At 45.7% G+C, this 8,580-nt stretch overlaps 1 protein-coding gene across 7 annotated transcripts in view; it reads left to right on the top strand.

The window, feature by feature from the left end:
* The first annotated feature begins 1,131 nt into the window (after positions 1 to 1,131).
* Positions 1,132 to 8,580, top strand: part of LYN (LYN proto-oncogene, Src family tyrosine kinase) — a 42,697-nt gene continuing 35,248 nt past the window's right edge. For 2 of the 7 annotated variants that reach the window (XM_083517938.1, XM_083517935.1), the window contains exon 1: positions 1,275 to 1,557. The gene's annotated coding sequence lies outside the window, so the exon portion shown is untranslated. Of the gene's footprint in view, positions 1,558 to 2,609; positions 2,736 to 8,580 lie in introns of those variants that run through there. The other 5 variants (XM_083517933.1, XM_083517936.1, XM_083517934.1 and 2 more) reach the window with 5 other exon arrangements.

Genomic DNA, 8,580 nt, shown 5'->3' with positions numbered 1-8,580 from the left:
AAAGGCACCCATAGGGCTGCTGCTTTGGGGGCTTCTGCTGCCTGAGGTACCTGCCTCAGTAAGCCTAAGGGCAGAGCCGGCTCTGGGTTAACCTCATGTGTATGTGGCTTCAAAAACTAGCAATGGGAGTGCACTGGATGCAAAATAAATGGTGATGTGTATACAGCCACAGAGCTGATTCTGTGTAGTAACTGTTATGTGTTTGGAAGGTGTCAGTCTGGATGGTACCCTGGGTCCCTTTCCAGTTCTCCGGATTCTGTATCTGTGGGGGTAGAATGTTTAAGAGCAAGCTTGCCAAACTAGTTCCTTTGTCAAGGCAATGGCTTAAATACCACAATTTAGCATAACCAAAGTTGCTCTGTGCCACAGAAGGGACAGAAGGGTCTTACCCCCACTGCCTCACCTAGCTGCTATGTAGAACAATAGGCTAGTGTGTGTGACAGTCAGTTGGGTCCAGAATGCTAGAAGCTGCTAGCATAACATGCGCTGGACTTTGGGAGCTCCCCTGGAAACCTAAAGGAGAAGCAAGATCTGTTGGGGTGTCAATGCTGCCAGCCTCTCATTTCTCCATATGCTCAGGTTGTATATGTGTGTAAATAAAACCATATCTCCAAAAGACACCACCATCTCCATTGGCCCTAAGGAAGCGGAACCCTGGGGAAGCACCAGAACCCCTTGCATTTCTCCTGGCTCCGAGACTGGGGTGGTGTAACGCAGCACTGGAGCAGGTGGCTAGAGTATGGATCTTCAGAGGCCTTCCTTATGCAACCAGGGTTTCTTTTCCCCATTTCACTAGAGGGGGCTAAAGGCCGGAAGGCCCTGATTTGCCCAGGACCAGGCGAGCCAGACTTGGGCAGGCTTCTTGGGGGCTGACTAGTCCCCGATGGAGGCTCGTGAAGGGGCAGAGCTGGGACCAGAGTCCACTTGGCTTAGCTATTTTTATCCCCTCACGCACCGGGTTGCTTCGGTCAGGATAATTACTCCCCACCCACAAGGAAGGCGCGCAGCTGCTTTCCTTGGGATGACCGAGCTCGGAGCCGCGGACCGAGTCCCCTCCCCTCCGCCCCCTCCGCGCCCTCAAGAGCCCCGGCTGCGAGAGCAAGAGCGAGCGAGTTCTCCCGCTCTCGGAGCGGGTGTGTCCGCACTGCCCCTGCCCTTGGATCGCCGCGTCGCCGTCCTGCCGGGACCCGCCTTTCGGTTTCCAAGAAAGCTTCCCCCCCCCCCCGCCATCCCGGCTCCCTCCCCCTCGCCGGCCGGCCACCTTCCCGACCTGCTATGCAAATTTCCCGGGACCAGGAAGTGAGCGGCGAAGCCTCAGCCCCCGACAGGCTGCGAAAGCCGCCCAAGTTCCTCTCTGCGAGGGAGCAGGACAGGCGCTGGGCAGGAGGAGGCGGCGGCGGCGGCTGGCTGGTTCCCCTCGGGCGCGCTCTCAGTTCCCCTGTGGCCGAGAAAACGGAGCGGCTGCCGGCGAGGCGCTCCCGCCGGGCTCGGGCTCTATCCGGGCCATTGGGCTGAAGCAGCGAGCGTGGACTTCCCAAGCTCGGGACCCCGGGGAAAGTAAGTGGGCTCCCCTGACTCTCTCGGCAAAGCCCCGGTTGGGTGGCGGGAAGGAGCGGCTGGAAGGTGGCTTGGCTTCCGAAGGACGAAGCCTGGCAATTTGAACTTATCCCGCCGCTTCCGAAGCATTTATCCTGCTTCCCCGCCGCGCTTCGGGCTAATAGCGTCGGTGCTGCTGCTGCTGCTTTTAGCCACGTAGCAAAGTCCTGCTGCCCTGCAGAGAGAAAGCTGAATCTTCGCTGGTTGGTTCCTCCGAATTTCCTCCGTGAGGTAGATGCCCCCGGTCTAAAAATCTGTGGCTTGCTTTAGTGCAAGGCTGCGGCGTGCCTACTCAAGAGTAAGCCCCATTGAGTTCAGTGGAACTTACTCGCAGGTAAGCGTGCATAGGGTTGCAGCGACACTGATGTCGCCCAGGGTAGGAGCACCTGGGCTCGTGCTTGGCCAAACCTGCGCGAACAGTGGTGCAGCTCTTCGCCTTGCATTTTGCCAGCCAAACAAAACTTTCGCACATGCAAAGACGGTCCTTTCTTTCGAGGGGGGAGAAAGGCTGCGCGAGGTATGTCCCGAACAAGGGGAAAGAAGGCGTGGCCATAGATTTTTAGTTCGATTACAGGAGTATTTCTCTATTGTGAAGTGGCGCGGGGGGTGGAGATCAGTGAGTAGAGAGCATTGCTGGAGATTGGGATTCCTATCAACCGTGAAGTTTCCTGGGAGGAGGGCTTTGATAAATCCCTTTCTCTCAGCTGCAGCCTTTCGGGCTTTTGTATCATTTTTAGATAACCACCTTGCATAATTCAGCTGCGGTAATATACCAAGGGAGCTTTTATTTTTCTCAAATAAGCCCTGAAATCTGATAAATGCTCCTTCCCTCTGTGCGCTCTCTTTTATTAAAATGAAAATTATTAAAGTTCTGCATTGTGAACCATATGCGGAGCACATTTTTTAAAAAGAGGAAGTGTGGTACTAATTGGACAGTGCGCGCGCCTGACCCCTAGAGGAGCTTCTATCTGGACCCCAGATTAAAACATGTTACAGTAGTTTAGTTAAAAGGAAGTAGCGTTATTTTCGCAGTGGCTCGCTTTTCCTTTAGCCTGCGGGAAGGGGCGTTTATCCGGCCTATTCTCTCATGTGGTGCTGATGAATTCTTAAGGTCATCTGACTGGTTGTTTTAGTCCTTTGTAAGTACCGCTCACATTTTCCTGCCTTCTTGTTACGATCGGAGTTTGTTTGCTTAAGGGAAAAAAACTTTGGGAACTCATCTGATATTGATGCATTATAATCTATTGTTCCCCACAGGCACTCTGATGACTTTTCTTTTTTGTTAAGCTCTGTTAAGTAATCAAAAGGTTTAGTAAAAGTAAAGCTTGCAATGAATCACCACAAGTGCTAGTGTTTTGTTTTGTTACCATTCATGATTAATTTGTCAGATTTAGAAATCTGGGTGGAACTAAAGTTAACAATTACATAAAAAGGAATCCTAAAGCAAACAGATATAATGCTGGGTAAATTAAAGTTTTCATTTGTTTTATTCTAAGCTTCCCCAATTGGTATTTCACAAAGTTGGTATTTTCTCCAAAACCGGAACAGCTGCAAAAATGGCTTCCTGTCTTCGTAGCCATGCAAAAGGGAACCAACCAAATATATATATATGTATTAAGCACTGGTGCCTTGGGAAGCAAAGGCAGGAAACTAAAGTGTTTGCTTTGTTTGTTTACCCCAGAGTAGAGAGCATTGTGATATTAAAGTCAATCAGTGATCAGGTCTACACATACTTAGCTGCAACAATGCTACATCATAGGTATCCACAAACTGTTCTCTGAATAGTAAGTAGTTTAGTCCTTGTCTATATAAATGCAATGACTATTGTACAATTTGGGAGTCACATCTAGTAAATGTATTTGCAGAATGATCTGAAATAAACGTTGAAGGCTGGTCTATTAGCGCAAATGTGACTCTGTCTTACCAACCACCCTCAGCCAGGCTTTACCTACCTACTTATAATCAGCTTCTTCCTCCTTAGTCTTAGTTTTCCTCCTATAAAACTCAGCTGGGAAGGAAGCAGGATGGTGAGAAAACTAGAATGAGTTGCCTCTGCCTACCATTCTCCTGCCTCACCAGTCACAGGAGGCATCAAGCCACTACTGGTTGAAGGAGAGTCATGACAAGATGGGGACTCTGTACACACACTCCATAGAAGACAAAATGATAAAGTGGACACAAAGATTGTGCCAAAAGCCCAAGCAGCATCTTGTGCTGTAGCTCCCCACGGGGTGCCCTCCATGCTACAGTGGCTGCTGTAGTACAGTGGTACCTCAGGTTACATACGCTTGAGGTTACATATGCTTCAGGTTACAGACTCCGCTAACCCAAAAATAGTGCTTCAGGTTAAGAACTTTGCTTCAGGATGAGAACAGAAATCAGGCTCTGGTGGCGCGGCAGCAACAGGAGGCCCTAGTAGCTAAAGTGGTGCTTCAGGTTAAGAACAGTTTCAGGTTAAGAACGGACCTCCAGAATGAATTAAGTACTTAACCTGAGGTACCACTGTATGCTGGTTTGAAGTAAAGTACTGAAGAAGAAATAGATCATTGCTTTTGATAAAGTTTTGAATCATGCAGAGTTAATTTAAGGAGGGGATGGCAAACGTGTGTTGCTTTTGTTGGACACAGAGTGAAAAGTTAGTTTTATTCACATTTTAATAAAGAAAGGCTTTGCATATTCATAGCTGGTAGTGACCACACACTTCACCAGAAGAACAGACATTGTCAAAAGATTTTCCACTCCAGAAGGGACAACGTACTTAAAATGACATACTCTTTTGTGGCATCGTAGAAATGTAGCAAAATATTCATAGATCTGATTATTTTTCACCTATGTCAAAATTAATTGCTTTCTTTTTCCATGGCAGTTTTTGTGGGATAAATAATGACTAGCAGCACACTGTGCTTTAGAAGAGCGATTCTTTCAGTCAGCAAAGAGTTAAGACGTTATGCATAATGGACTTCTAAATAGAAAGTGAGTGTGCTTCCTCAAAATAAAAGTCGATGCTTGTTTAAAGGGTTGCATGTAGAACTAGAGGAATGAACATGGGTTCTAGTTACCTTTGCAAGTGAAATAAGTCCTCAGGGGCTTCTGCCAGTGAACTTTTGGCTTCAAATTACTCAGCTGTACTGCAGTGACTTCCCTTTTTTTGGTATTTCTGTGGACATTTTTCGTTTCCAAATTTCAAATGATTGACACTTGAGAGGTTTCCGTGCAGCCGTGGTTTGTACAGTCACAGCTAAGGTGATTTCATCATGCTTGGAAAGAAACCCCAAGACAAGACAAGGCATCTTACAGTACTTTAAACCAGGAATTGAGAGCCTGTGGTCCTTGGGACCTGATTGAACTACAGTTCCCATAATCCCTGATCATGGAATTGCCATGCTGGCTGGGACTAACAACATCAGACTACAGTGGTACCTTGGGTTAAGTACTTAATTCGTTCCGGAGGTCCGTTCTTAACCTAAAACTGTTCTTAACCTGAAGCACCACTTTAGCTAATGGGGCCTCCTGCTGCTGCTGCTGCTGCTGTGCCGCTGGAGCACGATTTCTGTTCTCATCCTGAAGCAAAGTTCTTAACCTGAAGCACTATTTCTGGGTTAGCGGAGTCTGTAACCTGAAGCATATGTAACCTGAGGTACCACTGTATCTACTATTTAATGCATGGCAGCACTGTTGAGTCAACTTATTTTGTCAAAAGAACCTTAAGCTATCATACATTAGGGCTACCGTTGGCTCATGGGACTTGATACAAAATAAGTTTCCATGCTTTTAATAGCTGTGTAGCAGCTTTTAACAATATTTATATATAACACAGGTATAGCCAACATGGTGACCTCCATTTACCCAGGCAGCTGTTTACCATTGGTGTACCATTTGTGTACTTGCCATGCTCTAGTACTTTGAGACTGCAATCTTACACCTACTGAAGTGGAAGTAAACCCCACTGAACTCAATGTGTCTTACTTCTGAGTAGACATGTAGCAGATGACACTTCTAATCCCATTCCACAGAGTGGCTGAGGCAACCCAGCCAGATGCCTATTATTATTAAAGTCTTCTTATAAAGTCTTCTTATTATTAGATTATTATTATTATTTTATTCTACTGCTTCAAACATCTGGTCAGTTGTATCATCATCTGGTAGAGTGCATGTTCTGTTGAAGGGACCATTCCGCTACCCGGTTGCTAAAGATGGTGCCACAGTTCCTTTTGTTGAGGTTTCATTATTTCATGCAGGAAGTCTGTTTTTTTAAAAGAATTTCTTTCAACTACGTTGGCATTAGAAGGCTGAAGAATTTTGAGGGAGTGCTATGAGCTCCCTGTTCTCCAGTGGTTTCTCTTCCTCCTCCGCAGGGGATCGTTTCCCCAAAAAAAAGACAAATTGAAAGAGAAAACACAAAACACTGCTCTGCTTTTCCAAGGCAGGGGTGAGGTGGGGAGAGTCTAAATCAGAATCAATAGAATTAATAATGAAATTTATTGAATTTGCAACACGCAGTTCCAAAAATATTTATAAATGCCATTTAATTAAAGCTTACAGTGGCAGACTGTACAGGTGCTTTTTAAAATATATATATATATAAAATCACAGATCCAGTTCTTGCCAGAACTGTAGGAATGTTGATGCAAGGCATCAGTTGTCATGGGTCTTCATTTTTATTTTTATTTTTATTTTACATAGGATGATGACAGAACACTTAAGAAATGTGCTTTTCATGATAATGCACCAGGGGATGTCCTCTAGGGAACCGTTCTGCATACAGTCACTGTGTTGGTGACTGCAGCACTATAATGACTCCTCTTCCTCTCCTTACTCTCTTTCTTCACTTTTCAGTGGTGATTGTTTCAGTTTGGGAATGGAAACTAGCTAGAGCTGCATGCATGCTTACGAGCTGATCCTAACTCTGATGAGAACATGATATTATGCATGCACTTCTATTTTTATTCAGAGGATGTCTGTCCTGCCTTTCTCCAGATAGTCTCAAAACAGCTTACATTGCAAAGCACTAAAATACAATGACCAACACACATGAAACAGCACATAAAAATAGATAAAATGTAGTTGGCAATTAAAAGCCCTAATAGAGACAGCACTAAAGGCAATTAAAAGGATCTCTGATCCATAGAAATCTATTAAATGTACAAGGGAACAGAATGTGCTTTGCTTGGTGCCTAAAAGCTAGCAAGCAAGAGATGTTGTAGCTTAAACCTTCCCACTGGAGTCGATGGAGATCCCGAAATGAAAGCTTCCCTGCACATCACCTTTTATATCTCTCCATCCCCCTTTCCCCTGGGATTTCATGTCAGCTAAACATTTTCTATTAAGCTACCACTTCACATAGTGGTAGTAGTACCACCCCATCCTGGCCGATGTGACTAGAATCCCTATATTTGACCACTAGTGGATAAAGTGTGTGGGGGGGGGGAGATGCTATGTTGTAGGCCTGGCCCCCCAGAGAGGCTCTATGAGAGTTCATTCTCTGGTCTGCTCCTGTGACTGTGATTATGGTATTGTTCTCTAGTGTGGGAGGCCTGGTTTCAACTCCAAGCTTGTTTCCAGTAGGTTCCCCAAAAAGTAGGTTTTGCATTGTGGAGGCCACAAGTTTATCTCCATAGGGTACATATTGAGCCCAAACCTCTTATTACCCATTGCTTACCTTTCTCTCCTGTCTCCAGCAACCATGTTGGTGAAGACTTCATTCTTGTACAAATGGCTTCCTTCCCTTTACTTTGCAAAAAGCTAGTTCTCCTCCCACAGGCACCCAGCATGTTCCATTTAGTATTGTTAGTGTTTACTGTGTGGAATCACTGGCACCAAAACAGGAATCGAACCCTTTTCCTGAGAAGCTTCTGGGTTCTACCTGTATATGCCTTCTGCCTGCTGGGGCCTCTGGTGGAGGAAGCTGAGTTTTCTGTTCCTGGTTGGGTGGCAACTTAGAAATACTAGCTAACAGAAATAGATCTCAACACAGCGGAGACGGCTATAACCAGGCGACCTTTGTGCCTGCTCAGTCCAGGTGCTGTTGGAGGTCAACTTTGAGAATTCTGAGACAGAGAACCTATCCAGTTGACGCCAACACAAAACCCTACACGCACACTGTAAAGAAATATAAATTTCACCACCACCCCTCCCCCCATTCTTCTTGACCTTATACTTGACCTTATACTGTACTCTACACTAATGTCTCATAACAAATGTAACTGACCTTTAGAAAACCTGAACTGTACAACCTGAAAAATGAGACAAGACATGTACTTTTGTAAACCAAGAAAATCTTTAATAAAAAAAAATATTATTATTATTAAGGATTCTGCTTTCCCTTCTTAATGTTCTTTATTCTTAAACTGGACTTGGTCCTTCGCATAGAGGGCTGTGTTTTTTGCCCGCCCTTCAGATAAAGGGTTGTCACTTGTAAAGAAGGACACACGCTCACCTTTATTTCTGGGAGCATAGTTGTGCGCTGTGTGAGAGATGGGTGTGCTGCTATGGTGCTGTTGACTGGTGGCATGCATGCATAGCTAATGTGCAGACGTCCTCAGCATGCAACGTTTTTAACAAGCTGCTGTCTTGCGGGGGTGTTGTTAGTTTTTGTTTCCACAGGTTTTGAGTTGTTTGTTCTGCTGCTCAAAGTTTGTACAACACTCTTCCCCACTCCCCACCACCCCCACGTCATGTATTGATATGATAGCTTGCACACTGGAAAAAGCAAATTGGTGGTCATCAACTGCCAGTGTGCAATATTCATGGAAAGTGGGGAGAGGGAAGGCAGGCATCATCATACTGGGGACCCCAGTAGCTTCCTAAAGATGCTGTGTGCTACTGCCAGACCTGTGTTTCCTTACCAACAATTACATGCAAGGGTGGGGGACCTGTGGTTCTCCTGATGTTCCTGGATTATCACTTGCATCATTCCTGACCATTGACTTTTGTGTCTGGGGCTTATGGAATTGGAGTCCAAACGTCCAGTGGGACACCAGATTA

Source organism: Podarcis liolepis (assembly GCF_965112155.1).
Source record: "Podarcis liolepis genome assembly, chromosome: 8".
Taxonomy (NCBI): domain Eukaryota; kingdom Metazoa; phylum Chordata; class Lepidosauria; order Squamata; family Lacertidae; genus Podarcis; species Podarcis liolepis.
The sequence above is the reverse complement of the archived record's forward strand: the minus strand, read 5'-3'. Positions and strand labels throughout refer to the sequence as shown.